General features: G+C 43.1%; 1 long non-coding RNA gene across 5 annotated transcripts in view; it reads right to left on the bottom strand.

Moving 5' to 3' along the window:
- Positions 1–26,894, bottom strand: part of LOC139614194 (uncharacterized) — a 114,891-nt gene that overhangs the window by 82,434 nt on the left and 5,563 nt on the right. For all 5 annotated transcript variants that reach the window (XR_011686922.1, XR_011686926.1, XR_011686929.1 and 2 more), the window contains exons 3-4: positions 7,896–7,955; positions 7,376–7,585 (exon numbers count right to left, since the gene is read on the bottom strand). This is a non-coding gene — a long non-coding RNA (uncharacterized lncRNA). The remainder of the gene's footprint in view (positions 1–7,375; positions 7,586–7,895; positions 7,956–26,894) is intronic.

The raw sequence follows: 26,894 nt of genomic DNA, 5'->3' as shown, positions 1-26,894 counted from the left end.
ACATTGTCTTGTATCCATAAGTCTTACTGCTAAGTCAACCAAGATATTTCCTCTAGGGATAAAAAAGTTGTTTTTTTCCTCTCCCTCTCTCTCTCTCTTCTTTTTTCCCACAATCTCACAGACTCAGAACAGCAATGTCCTCCCTTTTCCTTTTCCTCATTGCCTTTACTCTAATCCAGAAAATGCATATTCAGCCAGAGGAAACAAAGGGGCACAAGAAGGAGGAGAGTGAGCGTGAGAGAAGAGAAAGAGAGACCGAGGAAGAGGAGGGAGTGGGTCCTGCATCTCAAGCCCTCCAGAGATCAATTGTACAAACTTCTCCACGAGCGCTCTCGCTTGCCCCTGTACACTCTGAACTAGCCAAATCAATGCTGAGGCATGAGTGTTGGCGTGTGTGTGTGTGTGTCTATACGTGCACATTATTTAGACAGGAGAGGGAGCACAAGAGGACAACTCCAAGGGTGGAAGAGAAGAAGAGCAAAAATGGAGGGAATAAGAGAAGCAGGAGTAAACGATAAGAAATTCCTCAGATCAGATATTCTTAAATGTCACCGAGCTGAAGTGTCTCTTGACAGTGTTGCGTAGAATATAAAGGCACCGTGGCAGTGGGGACAGCTCTCGTTGCATGCAGTCTTTTATTTATTTACTTTTTGCTATCCCCAGACAGAATATTAAAGGAAATTATGAATTTCAAGATTTGGCAACCACATTTGTTTTATGTCACATTCGAGGATCAGTAAGGAAATGTAATCACCATTTGATCGTCTTTATTTCCAATTATCCCCTATATGTGTATGTTTTTGTTGTTGTTTTTACACTCTGCTTAAATGCTTCTAGAAAAGAACACGAGGGATGCATATATTATGCTCTCCTTTGTGATCCTTACAACTTTTTCACTGAAGAAAGCAGACGATAGAGCAGGGTGTCTCCTTTATTAAGGCCCCTCACACTGGGTCTTAGTAGGAGATTTTGGCTTCACGCCTCCCTGCCACGGTTTCAGTAAATCGGCTTTCTGTGGCCATGACAGTCATTAGCCTTGCCCCTGGCAGTAATCCTCTAGTTTCTGTCTCTAATAGAAGCAGGAAGGACTCTCCGTTGCTGCTTCTGCTGCTGGGCCCCATAGGGGACCTACAGGCTGTCCAAAGCCAAATCCTGATGCACCTCCTGCTCTGTGGTGCAAAGCAACACCTCAAAAACACCAAAGACCTCATTCACACTTATCTTAAGTTGTTGTTAAGACAAGTTCTGAACAAAGATACCAATGGACAGTGGTAGAAAGTAACCAGGTAAACTTACTCAAGATCTGTACTTCAGCAAAATTTTGAGGTACATGTTCTTGACTTGAGTAAATCCATTTTAGCCTGTTGTACTTTTTATTCCACAACATTTATTTGAGAGATATATTTAATTCTTTGTACTTTACAGATTTAGATTTTATGCAAAAAGAATAAATTAGCTTATAAAATATATATCAATAACTGTTTGAGGCCCCAAAGATGGCAAATTATCAATTATTTCACAAAAAAGAGAAAAGACAAAAAGAATTCAAGTTTTTGTAGCAGACTTTTTTGTTCTTATTTCCTTCATCATTTCATGACCCATAAGTTTGAAAGCACTGGACAAAACTGCCTGACTGTATATAAAGTATATAAACTAGCTCGATTCCAACAATAGTCAAATGCTGCTTACACATTGTTGCATTAATATCAAAAATGTAATAATGTCATATTTAATCGTCTATCAGTCACAAGGGCTGTACTTTTGCTTTTGAAATTTCAATTATTTCTTGTAAAACTGTAGACTGCAATACTGTACTATATATTGAAGGAGCTGTTGGTAAGTTTTGCTATTGCTATGCTAGCATCAACATCTGTTTGCTTATCAGTTTAGAAGAAACGTTGCGAGTTCATCATCAAACTTCATTCCTTTACTCACTAATAGCTGTCTCCAGAGGTGAAAAACAACCCTCTTGTTTTGCTTAAATTTCCATCACTTCTTTTCTTCAGCTGAAGTTAGCATGCTAACCAGCTAGCCCTGGCCTGGTTGACCTGCCTCGTCACTTTCAAATATAGAGTCACTGTAGCATCCAGGCGAAGTCGTGCTGCTCAGAGGGTGTATTATAACCTCTTGTTTTGTAAATGCAATGATGCCCGAAGCTCCTGGCAAATGGCCACCACTCACTCTTGGAAAGAAACCAAATTCCCCGACAGGGAAAAATTACAAATACCTGCTTTAAGTAAGGAAGTATTTTTACATATTCACTCGAGTAAAGCTGCTAACCACAGCCTAAGGGACTAAAAAACTAAAATAACTGCAGTGAGACATCTTAGAAAACCCATGAAAAAAAGTGACAAATGGAGAGCACCACTAAGTGACAAATAACAACCAGATCCAAATATATATTATTTTACAGAGTAAGCAGTAAATAGACAACAACTGATGCTGCCCATGCTGTAACTTGAGAGTCAAAAATTTGATGAAATAAAGAAAGAGTGGGACCTCAGGTTGGAACAAAAGGAATCTTGACAAGAACTCAAAACAAGCTCGTGGTTGTTTATTAGCAGCAGATGAGGGAATAAAAGAAGAGACTGTCATCGTCAGAGTGAGACACTGGTTTAATTTAAGCAGCAAATCCATCAGAGCTCAGACCTAAGGCTATCTACCATTGGTGTTGATTTGAAGTGTAACACATGACAGGACCTTTCTTGTCTGCACTGTCCAAGCAAGTCCACCAGCTGCCCATGAAACCCACAGTACACTCAGTGACAAGAGTGCAAATTGCATGCAAGAGAAGGGTCCAGGAGTGGGTCAGGGCTGTCATCAGCGACGCAATCAGGCCCATAATTTCCCAAGATATATGTTACCTGCCAGCTGGGAGAGTCTGGCTACTTTAAATGCCATAATTTATAACTTATTTTCTATGAGATGAGTAATGTGATCCCATAAAAAACACACTATTTTCTACCAATGGTGAAACAGTTTTGGTTATTTCACATAAGAATTTTATGCATTTCTTTTTTCTTTGAGCTCTTCTAGCTAAACAATGAGCTAAAACTCACTATAAAACTCCATAAAGCTGAGAGCAGAAGATTCTGGTGATAATTCCCTGCAGATAGATCACTTTAAGAACATTGATTATAGCTGCTCTAATGTTATTGAGAAACACAGATGCTAAAGCTAGTTTTTCAGGGACTTTAACCTTCAATCAGTCAGACACAAAAGGGTCTTCTATCTTCAGCTTTACTCTTACCAAGTCGCAGCAAGTATAAGATTAACAAATACATCTTTACACTGTAGTTATCACAGTTTGCACCTTAAAGAAGCAAAGATTCAAAGGATGTGTTTAAAAGAACAGGTGTACTATCTCACGTGACCTTTGACTCTTTTTGATTTGTGGCTGTTCTACTGCAGAATATGGGAATTTGATATATTATGGTGCCATCTTCATAATACCATCTACCACATTTGGGAGCGTGCGGCTGATGGATGACTGCGATTTGCGGCCCACTCACACATCCCCCTCTCTGGACTGTCCGGGAAGAGGAGAGCAGACAGCAGCAGGACATGCAGAGAGACAGCTGTGAAGCTTTTGGTCCTTTCCTGGCACATCGCAGTCTAAAGCACACCGTGAGTGATTAGTCACTCTACTAAGCTCCTAAAGAATCAGTCCTTTTCTCATCAAGGCCACTTTTGTCAATAGCATATACACAATTGTCAGTTCTGAATGCAATTGCTGACTTTGATCAATCAGTTAAGCACATGTTTCTAACTGAATATAGTTCCATAGAGCTTGTTCATATTGCTTTAAAAATACGGTGAATATCAGAAGCCTCACAAACAGACTGAGATCAGCAAAGCAGTACTCTCACATTGGAAATTAATCATCAACTTAAAAATGGCAAAGAAAAAGTGCAAAATGCAAAGAAGGAAAAAAACTGTTCTATGTTGACTTTTCAAAGTGCAAAGGAAGGCATTACAGGAGGCCATATGATTTAAGATGGTGATTTTAATATTAATCTTAAACACTGAATTACCTACACACATTCATCTGTCATTATGTTCACACTACACGGATCAACTGAGCGACCACAACATGGGTGCTCACACTGAGCATAAGCATGGAGCCCCGCAAGGGTCTTGTCCGCTGACAACTCCAAATAAAGTTTATTCAAATGTTCGCAATAACATTTGCAATGAATCCTCTGCAGATGGCTGGAAGATATGGTTAGATGACATGGTCTCTGTGTTCTACTGCAAAGTTCAAGACAAGACACAACAGTTAAACTACTACTCCAGTAATATTAAGACAGGCTCACTACAGGTTACACATACAGAACTTTTGACAGCAGCCATGAGGGAAATCAGACTGTGGAACTGTTCAGACTGCGAGACAGACCACCAAAATTTCTGATATGCCAGAAATCCCCATAATCAAAAAGCCAGATCGTTGATTATTCAAGCAAATAATCAGACATCGTGACCTCCTTTAAACTGCAGATCAAATGACAACCGATCTTGTCGAAGTTTGGCCCTTTTCAAAAATGACTCTGCTAATCCAGGAAAACAGATCGAATAACTTCATGCTGGCTAATAACAATCTGCAGACAACAAATATGTGACAGAACATGTCTTGTGGGTAACAATGCACACTATCATCTTTGATAACGTGACGATGCATGAGACTTTCACTTTTTGGCTCGTGAGTCTTTGACAGGTATGCACGGACATGTATTCAGTGTTTGTGTGTGCTGTGATATTTATTAGCAAAACACAACATCTGTGCATTCCCAGCTGCTTGTGGCATTTCCCCTGTGTGACATGTGTAGCTGATAGACCACAACAAGCGCGTGTTCCTGTTTTATCCCCAATTTGATGAGTGATTACACAAAGCCTTTAACTGTCAAGATGTTCATCCTGCCCTTTAAGCAACGAAAAGGTGGGTAGAGGACCTTTATTTTGAAAGGAGATTCTGTCTGGGGAGACCACAGAGAAACAGATTGTGACTGATACCCACACACACACTCCCGATCCTCACTGCTAGAGTCTTTAGTCCATTCATTAATTCATTTACTTGTTCATTTGATTGCTTGTTTGCTCCTTTGTTCTTGCTGGCTCATTTGTTCTTTAGTTTGTTCATTCATTTGGTTCCCTGTTTGTTTTAATGTTAATCCATTCATCTGTTTATCTGTCACACGTCCTGAAACAACACTGATCACATTTTAATGAAACTTGACGAAATGACTGTGATGCATCTGAGCTTTGTGTCTTGGCCATAGAGCGCCAGTCGGCCCCCAATCTCAGCCCGCTAGAACTGCAAGTTGAAATGAGCATAGATTTTTGTTATTTATCGGCCCAGTGGGACATCATTTGTTGGGAATGACACATCTACTGTTGAAATGTTTGTTTGTCACTGCATATAACTGTCTGCCCTTCTTGCTCCGTGTTATCACATTGATTCTTTCTTTCTGTCTGTCTTTCATTTTCTTTCTTTTTTATTCACTGTCATATCTGAATGGGGTTTTCTGGAGTGGGGTCACTCGCTCCTTTTCCATTCCTCACTGTCTTTGTTCCTCTTTTCTTTATGTTTGAACTGTTTCTATTTCCTTGTGTGGGCTCTATGAGAGATAAGTCTTTGAGGTTTGTAAGGAGGTCTTTGTTGTATGTGCTGAATGCCACAGACCTGACATTATTGAACACTCTCCGGGCAAGAACAGGACATGCAGAGCTCCAGGCAACACCACATGTGACACATGCACACTGAAACTAGGGAGAAAAGGAGCTCCAGAGAGGTGACCAGGGCAAGGACAAAGTGTGGCTGTACCAAGCATCAGAGAGAGTGGGATTCATGGATAAAAGAGCGAGCATATGACAGCAGCCACAAGAGCTCACCTCTCACCCTGTGGGCTTTGACAGTGCAACTCCAACCCACTGCTGACTACTCATAATCAATCACATCTCAGCCCAAGCCCACAATTAATCAATCAATTAAAAACCCACACAAAGCCACAGTAGTGTAATCAATCAATCCAACCTCTGCGGAGGGCTGTTATTGAGAGCCAAGCTTCAGATCTATAGGCGCCGGTCTCCAGGTGCCACTGGCATTAGTCGTACGCCTGAGTGTGAATCAAAAGGAAACAGAGAGGAATAAAGAGGTGAGACAAAATGCTATGGTGTGATCCACTACAGGGTAGAGAGGAGGCTCTCAACGCTCCCATGACACACCACCAGGGCCTGAATATTCATGCTGAGGAATCGGGCACCATGGAGGCGCTCAGTTATTCATTATGCTTCTGCAAAAAGAAACACACCATCATCCCACTGCGATGGAATATTAATAGTTCCCATTAATAAAATATCCCCCTCCCCATCTTAAGTCTTGTCTTCAACTTTCTTGGCTATTGCACATATCAAGGCCTGGGACATTTGGGATATGACCATGAAAGTAAGCCAGACAATTGTCATTTGATATATTAGTAAACTAAAAAAAAAACTAAAAAAAAAACGAAATACTCGACACCCTTACCATCTGGTCCAAAGTCAGAGAAAGTGTCTTGTTCCTCATTTGGCCGAAGCCTTCTATGTGAAAATAGAACAATAGTGTGGGAGGGAAGGCAAGAAGAGCGCTATAGCTGTATACTCAGAGGGGGTGAATGTTTAATTTAGAGCAGCCTGAAAGTATGCTGACATTTCGCCATTGTTAGGAGAGATGAATACATGGGACACTGTCTGCCGGAGAAATGGAAATGTGCATCAGGGCTGTTAAAAATTCAACTGCCTTCCCCGCCCAGACATGCAGATCCCGGCTCAGAATACAGTAGGCAACCTACCATGTTTCCCACTGTAAGTCTCGCTTGATTTAGCCAGTGGATGCTGTTGTGATGTCAAAATCGTCACGTAACTCCACATCAGCAACCAGACCAACGTTTATAGAATTTGATTTCCCCACCTTTTGCTTTTACCCATCCACTTAGCAGTGCTCCATCTCTCCTCTCCCTTTTACTCCCCTGACCTTTGACATCAGCGCACCCATAAATTCTCCTGAGACTCGGGAGCTCAACCTTTACAGCAATATGGCACAACAACATGCGAGACTGTGCACCAGCAAGGCTTCCTCTGCTGTATTTATTGACAAACCAAAGGGAATAAACAAACAACAAATGCAGGCAAAGCACAGCAAGAGTGGGACTTTTAGCTCCATGAGAGCACCCGAGAGGATGGCGGGAGGGGGGGAGGGGGAGGGGGGGAAGTAAGTGAGTGAGTGGGTGAGGTCAGCCTGTGGCGAAAGCAGTGACACAGAGCAAGAGAGTGAGAGAAAAGTGAGGGAGAAGAAGCGAGGAAGTGGGAGCGAGAGAAAGCCAGAGAGAAGGTCAATTACCTGCCACTCCTGTCAAACACTTCTTATAACAGCTGAGCTGTGTCCAGCAGGGTGGCTGGCTGCTTTCGGGGCCTTTCATCTCACAGACGTGATAGGTGATGAGGGCTCCTCTTCCTCACATTTAAAGTCTGTCACAATACATCCCGCAGTCCTGGTAACTTCAGGACACCGCTGGGCTGCCTGGACCTCTGGGAAAACACGCGTCTGCTGCTGCGAAACGACAAAAGGCACAGCAGATACTTAATAAGGGACACTCAGTCCAGCATGTCAGTCTCAGCGTAAGAACCCCTGTTGCGGTTCTTGTTTGTTCTGTTAAACTATAAACAACAGCCTGTGTCTTGCACCGCAGAGTTTTAGGATGCAAATCAGAGGAGACGTTTAGCTCTTGTTTATGCCGCTTCTCTTCTGTCAAGTGGTTTCAGACTCAGATGTGTGTGTACGTGCGGGTGTTTGTGCATGGGTGTGTGTTTGACTCTGCCTTTGTGCAAGCAGAACTATCACCAGGCCCACAGATCCTTACCTGGAGGCAGGAGGAGCAGCTGGGCCGATGGTGTGACCGGCTCAGCACAGAATCACAGCCCTGGATCGGAAACAGAGAAAGAGGCACAAACTGAGGTTTCAGAGTTGAAAGGAGTGTCTGGCAGTCAGAGAAACACTCAGACAAAGACACCAGAAAAGAATGAACTCCTGCCTGACCACTGGAGCTGCAGACCAGCAGACTGTGACTGACTGACAGACTCTGAGCCGAAGATGGCGATGCGGTCACTGCGCCACACCAAGCCAACTGGCTCGCTGAAACAGGATCTGTTTTTCCGACCCCAAGGGGACTCATTGAAAAACTCACTGCCATCGCTCTATCTGAACCTCGCTCTGGGCTACTGCAAAGAGGAATTAGGGATGGGGTTTAGTTTTGGGGGGTTGTGTTTTTGCCACATGTCAGCCAACTGAGTTTCAGGGAGAGTAGCTCTCTGAGGTAGCTCCAGATAGCCTCATCTTTAACCCTACCATCCACCCCCCCCCACCCCTGCTTCCCCGATCATCCCCAAGACAGAGTGTCAGAGAACATATGGTTGAGCCAATAGCACCTGGCAGCCCCTTCAAACCAACAGGCAGATTGAAACTATGGCATCAGGGGCTGGGAGCAAAAAGAAAGCCCACAGATATCTCCAAAGAATGGTCCGGAATTCGTGGGCTTACTGCCACTGATAGCACAGGGATGAGAGGGTGATGATGAGATACGAGGAGAGGAAGGCAGAAAAAGAGGTGAAAATGGGGCTAGGAAGGAACGGCGACTTAGCGAGACAGGAAGCTGAATCTGAGGAATCCTGCTGGTGACTGCTTTATTAATTAGATATTGATGCAGATTTTCTTTTGACAAAGTTGTTTCCCAACAGATAAATCACATTTTCGTCTGATAACGTGTTGCAGAGCATCCGCGTCTAGATATTTTTGAAATGTGGTAGGCAACATCAAGGACTGTTGCGCAGTGTGATTGGATAGTTGCCGTGTTGTCGTGGTAACATTTGCGACCTCTTTTAACAATCCAATCAAATATCAAACATGGAAGAAACTGAGAAAATATTATCAATTGATTGGTTCCTGAAATGAAGCAGCAGCAGCTCAGTCACAAATGTAGACATGCAGGTAGACGTGTGGAGCCACATGTATCTTCTGTCCATGTACAAACTGTGATTCTCTATCTCCACCCATTATGCTTGAACTCAACCAATGAGATTAGTTTTGCCTCCGCAGCAGCTCTTTCTGTCTGTGTAACTAAGACTCCTGTCCAGCTTTGACGGATCAATATACAATAAGACTTTGGGCGTGTTTGCTTCATTATTTATTTCAGTGCTATGTGCTAGTCCATTGTGCTCTGACTAATAAGATGGATGGCACATAAATGGACTTTGTTAGAAGCGTCTGCACCATCATGCTTTAATTTAGCCCTTGCCTTGTTTCCTTGTATTCTAAACAGTAAGGGGTGTCAATACAGAAACTCACAATACATATTATTCCCCGGGTTCAAACACTGCAACACCGAGTGGCACCTGGAAAGATTAATTTTTTCCTGCAGTGGTTAAAATGAAGAAAATTGATTATCAATATGCACGCCCGTAAGTGTGTATACTGTATACCCTCTTCTGCCATGCATCATCAGCATCACACCCCGCTGTTTAAAATAGATTAGTGTGTGTACTTGTCATAAATGATGGATTGTCATGAACTGGATCCATACTCTCAAAGACCATTTCGCCGATGAGTTGGGAGTGACAGACGGAATAGATAAACACTGTAAAGCTGACAGAGGAGGAGGCGGCGGCGTGCGAGCGAGCGAGCACCGGACAAGGTTGATTACACCCAGGAAACCATGGACAGAGGAAAAAGATCTGGCTGTGTATCTCGATCTTACTTTGTTACCTTATTCTTGCAAAGCCTTCGGTGCTGCCATTCACACAGGATTTCATTGTCAGTCTGCTGTTTACCACTACATCTATGCAGTGTTTTAGAGATTCACGAAAGGAGAAGAAAAATGGCTACTGTTTCTCTTTGTGGTTTGAAAGAATTGATAAAGATAATTTAGACACACCAGCGTCTGAGTATGCACATAATTGTTTTTGGGTGCTGACAAGGATGATCCCTCTTTAGTGGAGTGTTTAGAAAGCTGAGTTCACACACAATTAACGTCATCATGCAAGTGAAGTTACTCTATGCATCGTCTACTTTTGCACAACACAGTATATGCAGGATGATGGTCTCCTGTATTGAAGAACTGATATGTCAATAACCTGCTACAAGAAACTAAATTTTTCCATTACTTTAAAAGTATTTTTCACATTATGTAAAAGGACAATATAAAGACAATGTGACAGTGTGAGAGGGGATGAACCTACAGAGAATTAGCACCTGAATACGCAGCTCCACTCAGCTTTACAGAGCTGCACAGCGAGTATCAGCTCATGATTTTGCTGTCTAACACACAACTCCATTGTCAACTTCATTCACAAAGAATTTGGAAAACATGCACCAGAAAACACAAGTGATGAATTCCTACAAACGGCCCCCCTCTTCATGTGGTGCCTCTTCTTCTTACTCTCACACGACCCAAATGTGCGAAGAAAAATCCCGAGCACTCACATCAACCTTTCACAAGCATCAAAGATGGGGAGGCCCCTCTCGTCCTTCCCAAGTAGTAATCTTAATAGGAAAGCATTCCTATAAAGTCATGGCTATCGGCGCTCACAGATTGCCTCTGACTGTTTGTTCCTTCCCATTCCTCAGGGCCACTGTGTCCCTGGGTTATGTTTGTGACTGTATTCCTAAACAGAGTGACAAAGGCTATGAAAGTCTTGAGACTGAAACTTTTAAAAAGGAAAACCCTCGTTGCTGAGTTCTGTTCTTCTCTATCCCTCATTCCGTTTCTACAAAACGCTCCACTTGTCACCACGGACTCCCAAGCTCCTTTAATAAACGCTCCAAACGAAAATGTCTGGCTTTGAGTGGCAGAGTGTGACTGTTTAAAACCATTGGGATTTTGGTGTAATCCTACACAAGGCGCCGGCATAACCCGACTTTAAAAGTCGCCCTGTCGCTCCACATCCAAGTGAAGAACCTGGAGAGGAGAGGCTAAGGATTGTGAGGAGAGGCTCTCGTGTAAGAAAGAATCAAGTGTACATGTTAGCTTTCCAGGGAACTGGGTTCTGTTTGATACATGCTGAGTGCAGAGGCCCATATGTTTTGGTAAGGCCTTACATCTGACATTACGCTTAAAATAGAGTGAAATGTGGGTTACCTCCACTGAGGGGGTCCCATGGATGATACTTTGAGGACTGTCAGTCAGTAGTTGCAGCTTGCGTCAAGCGAACAGGTTGCTTAGGAACCAATCACGGGTGTTCGTCAGAGCACTGCCATTAAACCACAGAGAAATTCAGTAATGTGATGAGTGAGTTTTTATAAAACAGGGAGGAGATCCGTAGCCCAAGGACTGAGAGCAGTCCGAGGGTTTAACTGAATTCAGCTGTAGATCATTGTGCAGTGAACCACATCCATTTAAGTTGTTTTTCATGCTAAAGGGGAAAAAAAATCAACTTTCCCAAACTTTCCTTTTTCTGTTTTTTTTCCTCTTTCCTTTGTCTTTTTAGCAGACAGCTGTCTGAGACAAGATGCTGCTTCCACTGGAGACCTCACTCTTTTCACTCACATGCTCGCTAGCTCCTAGTTGCCATGGAAAAGCCCAGAAATGGGGCAGATAACAGTTCAATGAGGGAGCAGACACTTTGGATGGTCTGGAGGGAGGCAGCAAGTTTCTAGAGCCCGTCCTGTCAAACCATCAAGCTCTTTTGATGCGTGAAAACGTAGAGGAAGACAGAGCAGGAGGAAGATTCTGAAAAACAGAAAATGAGAAGAGAGCAGAAAAATGGGAGGAGGAAACTAATCTGTTGACTTAAGTCAAATTTGTGTGTGGAGAGGTAGAAGAATTTTATATTTCTGATCTCTAGCTAAAAAAATGAGGATGTATCTGTGTTGGTAATATTGTAAGCACCAAGTGTAATTTCAAGTGAGGAAAAAGCAGATTGAAACCCTGATGAAATATGACCAAGACAGTCAATATCTTGCAGCCAGAGAAATGACTCACTGAAATACAGAAGAAATCAGTAAGATATCCTGTCTCCAATGTAGGAATTAACTGTCTATTATATAGGTATTGATAATCTCATAAGTACAGTGTTGATGATTAATAACTACACTCAGTCAGTCAGCGCAAGTGAAAATAAGACTGGCTGGCACCAAAGGGCCGTCTATCAAACCAACAAATCAAAATGTAATCATAAAAACCAGAAAAAAATTTAAATTTCTGAGGGAAATGTGAGTCTGTCCCTGCTGTAGCTGAAAGATGATGCTTCAATAAATCTCAGTGGCCAAATTACCATTAAAAATAATGGTCACAGTGGAAATAGATCTTGGGTCCTATCTTCCTGGGAGTTAAAACAATGCATTTCCTATGAAGTCATTAGGGGGAACAGGCGACGACAATTAAACCACCACCTTTTGGTTACAAAATACAAGATGAACTTGTGGATCCTGAAGGTTGCCCACAGCCTCATAAGCAGGAAAGAAGACTATGAAATATGCAGAAAAAAACAGATATGGGTGAATAAATAAATACTTAAAAAGTCTGAATTTTTCTGACACATCAGTGGAGACTTTCTGGTGACAACCTCACCACACTTCCTACAGAGGGGTTTGAAGTAGCACTGTCAGGAGAGGCCCCTCAGAGGTCCTTGAGTAAAACACCTGTCTGAAATCAAATTCACTTTTATTTCCCTGCCTCCCTGTGGAGCAAAGACATGGGACTCCCTTGTCTGTTACCAACACGCACTACAACACGTCCAGTGAACGCAGCTACCATTTTATTGCATGAGAGTGATAACTCAAAGTTGTAATCTGCAAGATCCTAATTCTTTTTAATTTGTCACATCTTTGGTGCTGACTCATCATCGCTGAGGTGTTTGGATAATGAATTTCCTGTAGAGCTCATCAATAACAAATAACTAGTTCTCTACTGTCACTCTCCTTTTTGTTAATGCAGCTTTTCTTTTGCCTTTTCAGACTCAGCCTCAGCCACTGCTGGTAAAGTCACCTGCTGAGTTCTTCTATTGATGAGCTGTGTGTGTTCGAAACAAACTGTGGCTGCTGCTGCTGCTAATGTAAAATGCATCACTTCCTGTGCACTGCAGGTACTTCGAGCAAAAGTAAAAATTGCATGAACTGAGTATACTGGGACCAGAGGGTGTGCTCCAACTATTGAGGTATTACACTGCTCAGCCTCCCTTGGAAAGCCTACACCAGAGTGCTGGAAAGGAGGCTCCAACCGAACATCAGATCGAGAAGGAGCAATGTTGGTTCCGTCCTGGCTGTGGAACAGTGGACCAGCTCTTTACCCTTGCAGGAGTTCTGACGGTGTCATGGGAGTTTGACCTACCAGTCCACATGTGCTTTGTGGACTTGGAGAAGGCTATTGGCCGTGTCTCACGAGGGACCCTGCGGGGGGTACTGCGGGAGTATGGGATATCGGGCTCATTGCTACAAGCCATTCAATCCCTGTACAACCAAAGTGAGAGCTGTGTCCACATCCTCGGCATAAAGCGCGTTTTCAGTGAGTGTCGGGCTCCGCCAAGGTTGCCCCTCGTCTCTGATCCTGTTTATGATACTCATGGACAGGATCTCAAGGCGCAGCAGAGGCAAGGAGTGTGTCCGCATTGAGAACCTCAGAATTGCATCTTTGCTCTTCACAGATGATGTGGTTCTGTTGGCTTCTTCAGAGCATGACCTCCAGTTTCCGGGCATGTCCAACTGGGAGGCCCCAGGATAGACCCAGAACTTGCTGGAAGGATTATATATCCCATGTGTGTAGTGTTTTATTTGAACTTTGTACCTACTGTAGTCTGTAAAACACTTTGTGAAAAGTGCTATATAAATACATTGTACTTACTTATGTCTTTACAACTGTTGGTTGGACTGACGTGTCATTTTGCTGCTAACTGCATTTATCCAGAGAAATATCCCAACAGCTGCTGGATGAACTGGTGCATGTTCACGTCCTCTACAGGATGAACTGTAACAGCTTTGATAATCTTCTGACTTTTCAGGTAATACCACCAAATTTTAACATTTGTTCATCATTTAAGTTTATGACCAAATACGTGCAAAACTAAAGTAATGATGTCTGACTTTTTGATGCATGACGTATCGCTGCTCCTAAGGTACAGTCTTGTGGCTGCTATTATGGTTGTAGACTCTTATTAAGGTGTAATGCCTAATTCAGGACCTTCACTTTTTCAGTGAAGAAAATGTCTGACTTGTTCTTTCCTGTCTGTCACTTTGTAGTCCAATTTCTGTCAATGATTAAGATGAGAAGGGGTCAAAGGGGATTGGTAAGAGGATAAAGATTGGTGATGAATGTCGGGAGAAGAGTGAGTGCATTTACAGCACGAAGATTGATTCTTGTAAGAGACTAAGGTGAAACATGGTGGCTCCTGTTCTGACACCGAAGATCCTTCAATTCTTGCTGTATTCAGCCCTCCTTCCTGTACCAGGGCACCAGACGCCATGATTGACATCATCCTTCCATCTCTGTGATTACAGCATGTCTCCTTTCCCACCTCTGTACTATCTATCTTCTATCTAAGCCCTAAACATAGCCATCTGCCAGGCCTTCTCTGCTGGCTCCGTCCAAGGAGGAAAGCAGGCATCAAGAGATTGTTAGAAAGAAAGGATATGTGTGATCCAACTGGCTGTGACACAGAGCCTCTGAATTTTTTGAAAATGAAAACATTTAAACCTATAACCAAAACTGCTCATGCAACCCCAAAGATCATGTCAGCTGTAGTTTACCATGAAGGGGGGAGGAAAAAAGGAGGATATAAATAAAAACTCAAAATTATTTCTCAGAAACCCCCCAAACCTCCTTTGCTATCCTCTTTTCTAACAGTTTAAAACAAGTGGGAGGCCCTCAAGACATGACAGAAAGCTCTGGGGGAAAGAGAGAGATAGAAAGAGAAAGTTTGATGAGAAGCTGTGGACGAGAAGAAACAGCAAGACACAGATGAAAGGAAAATGTCACATTGGATTGTCATGGGAGCATCATCTAACAGGCCTGCGTGTCCAGCAGGCTTGGTCTTCAATGTGAGAAGATGGTGGAGTACACAACGATGGCCTCTGAGGAGCAGCCAATGCTCTGGGGGCAACAACACCAGCAATGAAGCCAACTCCCAACAGAGCTGAGCTACACTACTGCCCTCTGGTATTGTGCATTTCAGGGCATTTGACTGTATTCCATATGTATCTATTAGTTTTCTTGTAGTTACAATCATGGGCATTTGTTCTAAATGTCAAAAACAATACCTTGAGATGTGTTTCTGCTAATGGCTGCTTCATATTCACTACTAACAAACTGTACTGACTGTACTGAAATCAATGATAACCCTTCTAAGAATCCCTCTAGAATTACATAATCAATAAAAATTCACGCCTTCTGATTTTGTCTTGGTATTTTATTTGAGTTATTATTCTGTGAGAATGACAGAGGATCATGAATTAATCAGAGATATGTTTGCCAGTGCATCTGCTTTGATTGACAGATCTCTTAGCTTCAGCACTCAGCCTATGTGGTTGTCAGATGCTTTTTCCTACCATTGCTCTGCTGCTATCTCACACTGTGGCCCAAATCTGTTTTTTTTTTAAGTCCAAGCAACTGACAAGAGAATATCAGGAACAAATCCAAACACCAGGCTTTAAAATGTGTGTATATGAACCAATGGGTGATGAAAAAAAAAACAAAAAAACATGTATATCCATGTTTATTATGAGTCAACCAATTCATGAAGTATTCTCATAGAAATACTATGACAGACTAAGACAGACTCAGATCCTGACATTAGAGGATTCAACAAATCAGAGATTTTGTTAAATTACAACTTAAAAAAAATTAATTATGGTACCATGAAGGATAACAAAAGATTGAGGTTATGGCAAATAAACTATGGTTAAAGTATTACTAGAACTAGGCTTTTTGTTAGGAAGACAGAGCAAAAACCTAAGGTTTCTGTCTTTTTATGTTTTGTATGTTCAGTAAATAAATCTTAAATTATACCAGATTAGTGCTACGTCCACACTACTACATTTTCATTTGAAAACGCATATCTTTTGCTACGTTTTCACCTCCCTTCCAAACCTACTCCAGAGTTTTCGAGCCCCAAAAACTGAGAGTTTTCGAAACGCTGCTGACTGCCTTTTAGTTTGAAAACTCCAGGGTTGTGTTGTAGTCTGGATGTACAAAAACAGAGACCTTTGGAAACCATGTCCCAGTCACACCAGGTCGCTCCCTGTTTGGGTCTACTTCACTACTATGTTTTAAAAAGAAAACGTAGTAGTGTGGACGTAGCCTAATTCTAGCATAACTCCATGTCTGCAGTGTGTCTTCCTGTTTTCTGTTGCTCAAACAGTGTGATGCAGTTTGATTGCCAGCCTTCACATAATCTCACATCAGGCTCACATGTGCTTATTTACTGTTGTTAGTTTTAATGTTTTTTTGCCTTTTAAAAAACTGTAGGCTATAGTCACCTTTGTCAAGATTTGCAAAGTTACTTCTTTGAAAGTAGAAGTTAAAGAAGGGGTGGCTGCTGCAGATATTAAAAAAAAAAAAAAAGGAAAAAGAAGAAAGAGAGCAGACACTTTACCTATGTACCTCCCCCTGTAAACTCAACCAGCATCGACCAATGGGAAATCAATGCACTGACTGCTGCTGTGAGTGTCAATGAAATGTTTGGTGGTGCAATCCAAAAAAAACACACATGATGCAGACAAACAGAAGCAAATGAGGACATGCACCGGCACACACACCTATACTCACACACAAACACACACACACACACACACACACACACACACACACACACACACACACAAGACAATTAAATAAGAAACAAATCAACTGGGTGTCTTTTCCATAGATTACTTCATTGCCAGGGATTTTTCTCAGACCCCTGAGATAGACCTTCTTTAAATGTTTCCATATTAAACGAAAAGGCAGAAGAAAGCAACTTAAATCCAGGGGATTAAAACGACACTACATGGAAAAAGTTGTAGGGGAAAAGTGTTACCTGTTTTGCTCTACTTTTTAAGACTTTCTTTCCTGTCACAACAGGGTAAACTGAAGACTCTGCTCTGTACTGTAACACACTGACTGAAAACTGACTCATATATTTCTGAATACCATCTGGGTGTTCTTAACATAACCCCAACCATCTGTGTCAGCACACAAGTCCCTCACAAGAAATTACGACTTACAGAGGCAAATACGACTGAGGACAATTTTAGCTTCAAAAACACATTTGCACTGAAGAGAGCTGAGGTAAACAGCAGAACAGGGGATGAATAAGAAAGGGAGAAAAAGAAGGAGAGGGAGCAGTGTCATAATACAGTGAGTAAGACATTATAGTAATTGGCCACTATTTACACAGATGAAAGGAGTTTAACTATTTAGCTTTTAAAGTAATTGTTTGACATTTTGGGAGAGTTAGATGAGAAAATCAATACCACATTCATATCTGTCCATTTAATATTAGGCTACAGCCTCTACACAAGAAGCTTAGCTTGGCATAAAGACTGGAAAAAGGAAAAAACAGCAATCCTGGCTCAAAATCCACCTGACAGCAGCACCTCTAAAGCTGAAAAATTAACATGTTATCTCTCATTTTGTTTAATCCATACCAACAAAAAAAAAAAAAAGGTGTAAATGCAACGATTCGCAAGGTTCTATGAGAATAGTGTTCATCCTCTCATTTAACAAATAAGCGTACTTAAAAAAATTAACTGTCAATACAGGATCCAAAAAGTATAATTATCTCCAACTCCTGACTTATTACTCTTGATTTTTTTTTTTTTTCCAAAATGACCATTAACCTTGCAGATGGTGCTAAGCTCCACATCAAACTCTGAAAGAAACAGAACAAGACAGGAGCTGTGCCTTTCTTCAAATAGAGAGCTCTGGGCTATGGAGGAATAATTTAGCTGGTGTCATGCATTACTCAATATGCAAGCTATTGCTGCTTCCATTGTGAATAAATAGCTTGAAAGCAGACCAATTAGATAAGTAAAGATTATGATAAAGATAAGCCTGGGTCACTAGCTGCGGTCTGTGTGCCTCTCTGATTGTCTGTCAAGCTGCTGCGCTCTGTTGTCTCATTCTTGCTCATGCTGTTCAGTTCTTAATTTAGCATCCACTGAGCCCAGGAAGATTACAATGGCCTGCAAAGGGGCCAAGGTGCACTCTGTTGTACAAGCAGGAAGTGGAAAACAGACGGGGGGGGGGGGGGGGGGGGGGGGGGTAAATCAAGATACATCCCTGGGTTGATAGATGCTGAATGGAACCGATAGAGAACATGGAGCAAGGTCGGCATCCATTAGCAATGCCTTGAAGTCACAGATGGATAACTCCACAACAGAAGGGTCAGCCTGTGCTGATGCTGTTAACACCTTTGTCTCACACTGGATATTTCACGGTCTCCGGCAGCATACATGAACACACACATGCCACAGAAGCATGTAGACATGCGACAAACAAGTCTGTGCATCAGACATCAGCTGGCCCAGTTCCCTGTATTGATGCCATACATTTTAACTACTTGCTTTTGTATGACATGCAAACTTCACAAAATATACATAGCGGTAAACATGTTGTCCTCCACAGACTATGTGCTGTATAGTCATTTTCACTGATAATCATTCATATAATAGCAACCCATTTCCAACTGGTCCAGGCAACTGTGAAAATGCTGCAACATATTACCAATAAGCTCTCCTTTAAAACACAATCACCAAACAAAGAATCCAAATTGAAACACTTAACTTGTTTCCACCACATTAAGTAATTATTCCAGTGAAGAGAAATTTAAAAAAAAAAGGGAAACACAAGGAAAAACAACATGGTGTAAAATACAAAGCTCTTCCCATCTGCCTAACAGGAGTGGAGGTCCTGCACCAACAAAACAACGGATGGTCTAACAGCTTCTCTGCTATAAAAGCCAAATCTGGCCTCTTTCACTGCCCGCAGTCCTCCAGGATCCCAAACCTGCATGGCAATGATGGCGCCAATGTCATGCTGTCACCTGAGCTAAGCCATTATTACACAGGCATTCTTAATAGCCCTATAGATTAAAGTCCAGAGGAACAAGACACCAACAGATTAAAAAAAGAAAGATAGGAAAGAGGATGATGAATTGCCTCAGATTGCCAGGCAATCATGCATAAATTACTAAGACGTGCTTAGGTATAATAACCAGCGCTGTTTTAAGTGATCGCTCACTCTCGGGGAGCTGTTGTGCAAGGGGGTGTGGGTTGAGAAGTAGGGGGAAAGAGATGGGTGGTGGGTAAAGAAAGGAGCGGGTCGCAGCTGTCTACTCAATCACATCACCGTCAAGGGTATCGCCCTGACACTGTCTCCACTCGGTGCCCCGAGCATCCACACATATCTCCTGATAGACAGACGCAGCAGTCAAACAGCACCCTTATCCTCCCCCAACCACCAACCAGGGCCCGTAAGGTTCCCTGGGCATGTCTCTGTGGCCCCACAGGCTGCCACTGGGAGCCCCGGCAACAACTGAATATTCAGGATCTAGGCTAACAAGGATCCGCCATGTGGATCTCAAAACAACATGTTCTGGTTGTGAATACATCATGAAGCAGGGGGAACAGGCTGTCTTCTGCTTCTTTCTCTCTCCGGATGTGCTGCGCTTTCAGTCTCTGAGCAGATTCAGGAGGAGCGGCGTTGGGTAGGAGGACTGGAACCAAACTCTTGACTGCAGCAGGAGGGTCCAAATAACACTGGCGTATATTGTAAAGAGCAGTGCATAGAAGTTTCACAGTAATGTACAGTGAAACCCAGCTGCTTCACCATCCGCCAGACCGCCTGTTAACTTAAGGCAAAACAAGACTAATATTAAAGAAATGTACAGTATACAGATATATATAATCTCTAACTCAATACGGATTTAATCAAGTTAGTTTTCATAGGCAGCCATACCAGCATCTCATACAACTATCATTGTGAAAAAGGGAAAATAGTCCCTATGACTTTGTGTATGTTATCATTATTATGAAACATTAATCTAAATGTTATGCACCACAATTCCGAACTTAGATTTCCAGACATATCATAGCTTATTCCATTTAGCTGTTTTCAAACTTTTCTTTTTAATGCCTGTGGCCAGAGATCAGTTAACACAATGCATGCTGAAGTGCCAGCACGGGCCACCAGAGCAAAAATCCACCCAGTGCACATGCATGATTTCGGTATATGTGCTCATCCCTCGAAGGCTCTGCTGATCAGAGGCACGGGCTCCCAAAAAAATGACATATGGAGGGTGCATGAGGGATAAACATTATTGTATATCACTTTCTCTCCCCTTTTATAATGTGCACCCAGCCACATCAGTGCTACCGTCTGTGCCATCTGCAACAACTCAAACAGCCAGTGAGCCTGGCAGGAGTTCAAGCTACAGCCACAGTTGACTCTCCACCGCAGGGGCCCTCGCGGGGACCATCTCTCACACTGGTACAACACTTCTCGGCCCGGGCATTCGTCTCCCTTCACCACATCCTTCTACATCAGCATCACTTGGTGTGCTCCTCACTTAAAAACATGGTACTGCAGTCCCTGTTCCTTTAAAATCGCTGTATCTCTGCTCTGATTGCTCATAGTCCGAGTGGTGTAGTAATGCTAGCACAGCAGGGAGCTGGGAAGCAAAACAAACTTAGGCCACTTAACTTAATCGTATTCACAATGGCAAATTAGGCAGAAATACAGAAGTGGTTGCCAACCATCCCACCCAATCAAGCATATGCACACAAATACAGGGAGAGCAGGGGAGTGTGTTTTTCCTCTGTGACTCATTAAAGAGCTGATAATAAGCGGAAAATGTAGGTGAATGGGCAATATTGTAAAAGGATACACTGGTTAATATTTATCCGGCACTTTGTCTCCATCATCTATACTCCACAATGCAGAGAGAGAGAGGAGGATTAATAGGCCCAATTTTCCTTCCATTAATCCATAAAGACACTAAAGAACAACTCTCCTCCTCCTTCTCTGTGTTTTTCTCACTCTCTCTCTTTTATATCCCCCCTGACCTCGAGTTCAAAGCATGAATACAGAGCAGAGTTTGTGTTTGTACAGATGAGGGCTCTCTTCAGCAGAATCCCAAGGAAATAAGAAGGCACGGTTGAAGCCTGTCAGCCCTTGTCTCTAAATAACAGGTGGCAAAGAAAAAGAGAGAACAGCAGAGTATGTGGGGAAGAGACAGAGGGTCGTTAGGCCAGGACAGCCGAGACCCGGGGCATGAGTCAGGGAGATCAGTACTCAGACTGCCCAAGTAAAAGCATTCACTCATCCCCTTAAAAGGCCACATGCATGTACACACAAAACACAGAGCAGCACCCACACAACACAGCAGAGATGGACACTCGAGCAGATATGGCGAGCTCATCTGGCACCGCCAACCTTGGTGCACATGAGCTTCAACTGCAGCCTGAGGTTCATCTTAGCTCGGTCGCATAGCTTAAGTCAGTTAGCCATGGTTTATTCATCTGGACTGAGCACCAAGTGGATCACACCAAAGGCATGCCGCCACACCGTGTGTGCAATACTAGGCCACTAACCAATGAGCCAGCTGCCAACTCATGGATGGCTAAAGTGCTGTGGTGTACCATCCAAGCTTGGCACCACATACATGCACGACGGACAGCGCCGGTCACACACACACACATCACAAATGTGCCAGGCTTGCAAACAAAGAATGCAACATGAAGAGGCAGCCGACCTGAGAGGTTTGAGCTCGCCTCCAGGGTAAAAGCAGTCAGTATCTCACACTCTCATGTACCACTACGATATAGTACATCAAAGCACACACTCAGTAACCCATAGAGACGCACACAGAGGACAAACTAGATCTATGTCTGTTGTAAGTGGCAGTTCACTACTGTGCTATTAACCTTGGGGAAGGGAACTAATAAAAATGCGCTTTTGTCCCCCTTCCTCCACTCTGTTTAATTTGTCCTGTAAATGATTTTCAATAGGGTGCTGTGGTTGGGCAGGCCTAAGAATAATGCAGGAATTTCACTGGTATTGTGTGTAACATTTGCACAAGTAGATTCTAGGCAATGAGTAGAAAAAAGGAAGGTTACAGCAGAAACAAAAAAAAAAAAAAAAAAAAAATCATGCCTGCCAGTATAAATGGTTTGGAAACACATAAAACAAAATTGTCATGGAGAAGCAGTTCTGTGAACAGAACCAAGGAGATGAGGGCTCTATCTTGCATTGTCCTAACCTTTGTGCAGATATTTGCACATGAAATGTGCTGCAAGTTTGAATGTTTAACTTACTGAATTTTATTTGAGTGTTTTAGAAAAACTTTTTTTCTTTCCGAGGGTGGGGCATGAGTGGCAAGCCGCACCACTGCATCGCAGCACAGGAGAAAAGAAATAGGACACTGCTCCAGTCTCAAGCAGCGATGCAGGTCAAAGCAGCTGATCTTCGCAAGGCAAGGCTACACATCAAGCTATTTCTTCTTCTCTCATTATATTTCAAAAGAGACATTTGCAGTGCTTTTTAGTTGCCACTGAGATATCTAATATCTCAAGTGTCATGCCTTCCTCTCTTTCTTCTGTCTGCACACAGTGCTGGGAATCGCAGGACACAACACAGGAGCGATGACAACAAGAGAATGGGTGTAAAGAAAAAGGATAGAGTAAGGGAGAGACTGATATACATCCCTTTGCAATGATTATTAACTTGGTCCATATGAGCTAAGTCAATAAAAGCATGGAACACAAAGCCTCTCTTCATCCAGAATAACAGGTAATAAAGGCAGGGAGAAAGAGGGGAGAGTTATTTGAAAAAAGAGCAAAAAGAGGAGGAAAGAGCAGAGAAGAGGGGCTCCTGCTCATAAAGGGTGAGCTTGTTAGTGAAATGAGACGGCATAAGAAAGCACTGAACACATGCTCAGATCCTCACCCGCAAACAGACGCCGTCAGATATGATAGAACATGCGTGTTCCCTGAGTGGATCATGTCCCTGTGACGTCAATACAACTGTAGCACTTAACATGCCAGACTTTTGCCATTTTGGCTGCCGTCTGTTTTGCACGCTAATAGACCGAACCTTACACTTGGTGGATGGAAGAATGGAAAGGGGGAAGGAAAGAAAAACAAAAGCGATTGATATAAATGATCTGCCGGCCGAGAGAGGCCCCCAGGCAGGGCCGAGCGAAGGTCCGCTCGATACCAATTGATCGTGGGAGGCCCAGGCATTCGTCTTAATTCTGACTAATTAGGGCAGTGGCTGACGAGGAGGGGGTTAGAGGGACAAGTTGTTGTTGTGTGTGCGTATACGTGTGTCTTTGCATCAACGGGACCTCCCAGATTACAAAATCAAGCCCCCATGTTTACAAAGCGTGGAACAAGTGGAGGATTAAGGAAATCAGTTTAGGAAACAAGAGCCGTCACCACATTAGTGTTGCTGCCAGAATAATTCCCCTGTCTGTTCAGTGGGTTGCCTGACAGGCAGGAAGGGAGTAAATCCTTGTCTCACAATTTTTTTTTTTTTTTTTTTTTTTATCTTGTTTGTGTGAGAACTGCTGATTATCTTCTGGCAGCACAAGTCTGGCCTTTGGTAGCCAAGAGGCAGCAAAAGAGAGATGCTTTTCCAGCCTCACCCATTCCACAGATAGACATCAAAGCCTTTTAATTGGCAGCAAAGAAAAGTGAGGCTTGATCACTGGAACAAATGGGGGAAAAGAATGATTTACGTGCATGGTCCTCAGTGTGAAAAATGATGGGGTGTAAGCTCCTGGTGCGAGGGTGAAATAGACAAGACTTTGGACACTTGAGGGAAATTGCTTCAGTGTGCAATTCTACAGTAGTAGATCGTAGTGGGAACCTGACAGCGGGAGATGTGGGCTGGGAGGTGTTTCAGAGTTTACAGGTAAAGCCTTTTTAAAAGATCGCAGCATTTGGGAGCAGGCATTGAGCGGCGGCTGAGCTCAGACTCTGATTTCTATCTGTCACTCCCGGAGGATGTTAGCGGTGTGAAGTGGAAGGTAGCAGGAGGGAGGTATCGCTATGAATAAGGGGCAGCGGCAGGGACAATTCCACCTGACTGGAGATCACAATCCGACAACAGAAACACACACACACACACACAGAAGGTGCATGAGCCGGTGTTACGCAGAAGTGACTGCACAGACAAAAGTGACAAAATATCAGTGAGCAAAAGTGACAGACAGGTAGCGTATCAGTATCAGACAAGACCCCATTGTGGAGGAGAGACAAAAACGCTCAGACAGGGCCATGCTGACCTGCTCCCTTTGTCACTTGCTCTCATAGGGCAGGAGAGACTGACAGATATACTTGAATATCAGCTACTCGCTCTTGTTCTTTGACACATAAACTTCACTGCCCTTTCGAACCTCCGGCACCCTGTTCCCTGCCAGCTATTCATATCCCGGTCCGCCTCGCTCACGCCGCCAGCCCCCGTGGGCAAGCGCTCTATCAGGAGTTCACGAATAGAAGCACACAAACTAACGGTGGGTGTCTGGATATCCTCTCCCAGACTATAAATACCTCATCGGCTCCAGATGCAGTGTCATTCTACTCACATCAAATTAACCAATCAGGGTGGACATGTCCCCTGAATTCTCTGCTCGTCAGCTCAAGTGTGATGTCCTAATGACTGCCTGGCCGTCGATACCGGTCCACATAACAGTGCGCCCTGAGGGGGACAATTAGGGAGAGTAGGAGATGTTTTCCTTGATAAATGTTGTCACTGCTGGTATTGGTACTAATAAGCTGTAATTTGCTGTTGTAGACTCTGATGACACACACTGTAACAGCACAACTGTAGACAGATGGGTGAGCCCTGCAAGGCTTTACATTAAAGTGACACAAATGCTTTCATTAACTCAGAAGAGTGGGATCCACAAATATGTATCCAGCGTTGATGAGATTAGGCTTGTGTGTCACATAGAAAATTCACCAAATGTGCAGTAATGTGCTTTCGGAGAGAGAGAGAGAGAGATAGAGAGAGAGGAAAACAAAATTCACTATCCAGTCCCCCCAGTTATTGTGATGATGACTACATTGTGGCTGGGGGTTAATTTTCTTTGACCTCAGCTTGTAACAGTGCATGGAACTCAATTATTCTACATGGCAAAGGCAAAAGAGTGGAAATATTAGCAAGTTTGTTCTGTTGAATTTACTTAAAATATATTAGAAGAATGTGACAAAACTGCATGTTCTCTGCAAATATCTCAACTCAACTCAAGTTACCAACACTGAAAATAGTCCAAAAACACAAAGACTTTCAATATACAATGATAAGACAGTGAAAATCCAAAAAGCTCTAACTAACTCTTGTATGACAAAACTGTCACGAGTGAACTTTAATGCTGATTTAATTATCAATTCATCAGATAATTGTTTCAGCACTGCTCAATGGCCACTGATGGTTAGAGAAAAAAAAATCTTTTGATGGCTTTCCTCTTCAACATGCATGCATGTTAAGCCCTGTCCCATCAGAACAAGAAAAAAGAACTCGAGTGTTTTCCACTGCACGATACTTGACTTGACTCTCCTCGACTCTACTCCCTGTTGGTACCAGGTACTTATTTTTCCACTGCAGATAGTCCCCACTTAATGCAGCATTGTTACTTTCGCAATGACGCGACAAGCACATGAAAATGGAGGATATTGAAGGTATACCAAATTGACCGTGCGAGTTGCTATACTTAAAAGTATAGTACAATAACTGACAGAAATGTCGCAGGATACAGGGGGCAGTGTACAGTTGCTTGGTTGTTTAAAAATGGCGGGTTTGTGCATAATGTCCCGTATAACATGATGCTGTTGTGACAAGCCTCAGCTAGAACCTAAGCTGAGGCGTTAACATATAACATGTACCTGGTACTAGGTACTATCCACAACTTTTGACTAATGGAAAACCAAAAAAGACAAGTCGGATTGAGTCGAGTCAAGTAAAGCCAAGTCAAGCCGGTACCATGCAGTGGAAAATGGTTATTATTGGCTCTGAGCAGAGGGACCAGATGAAGACTAAGAGGCCAGAGAGACAGATCACCATCAAGCCACTGCGAGAACACAGGTGGCGTGAGACTGCAGCGCGCCATCTGATGTGTGGATGAGTGACGGCTTCCAGTGGAGCAGGGTTGACTTAGCCCATCAGCAGATGCAACGCCAGCGCCAGTCTGCAGCAACCAACCAGCATTCAGCATGAACACATGAGCATGTATGCCTCGTCGGACCGCTCTCCCTTTCTCTCACCCCAACTTTTAACTTCCCCCTCTGTGTCAGAATCCCGCCAGAAGCGTCACGGACGGATGTGTATTGTTGTCATGGGGGCAACTTGGTGTCACCATAAACTGTCATTTGCTGATTTGCTTGAGTCAATGTTTACCCTGATTTGACTGGCCTTGTTAGGCAGTCATCTGACACCAATTCATCTGATTAAGGACTTATTCAAATGTGGGGAGGAAATCCATGGGAATTTACTTGGATTGGCGGTCCGGAAATATTGGAGCTTGCATGTAAACACCTATGTACCGTCAAATATCAGCCTGACACTGTTTTGTAAGGGAGATGGGGAAAAAATTGCATTCAGCTATCAACAGCAAAATAACAATTCATTTTAAAATGAGGTGACTCGTGTGTCACAGTGGATAATAAGTGATGACTGTGGGGGTTGTTCCGCTTTCAGCGAGCACACAACTCAGTCAGCGTTTCATGCATTCATTTCCAGAGACCCTTAAAAGTATAGCCTTAGTACATTTAAATAAAATCTACAGTATCCATTTCCTTTTTTCATATCATCTCTCTGAGAACCCCCCAAAATCCATCCTTTATGCCCCATACCAAGCCCGGTGTTCAATTTAATTCCCCATCTGTGGCCAGCTTG

Source organism: Trachinotus anak, unplaced genomic scaffold, assembly GCF_046630095.1.
Source record: "Trachinotus anak isolate AG129_WGS33_773 ecotype Australia unplaced genomic scaffold, CSIRO_AGI_Tana_v1 ptg000003l, whole genome shotgun sequence".
NCBI lineage: Eukaryota > Metazoa > Chordata > Actinopteri > Carangiformes > Carangidae > Trachinotus > Trachinotus anak.
The sequence above is the reverse complement of the archived record's forward strand: the minus strand, read 5'-3'. Positions and strand labels throughout refer to the sequence as shown.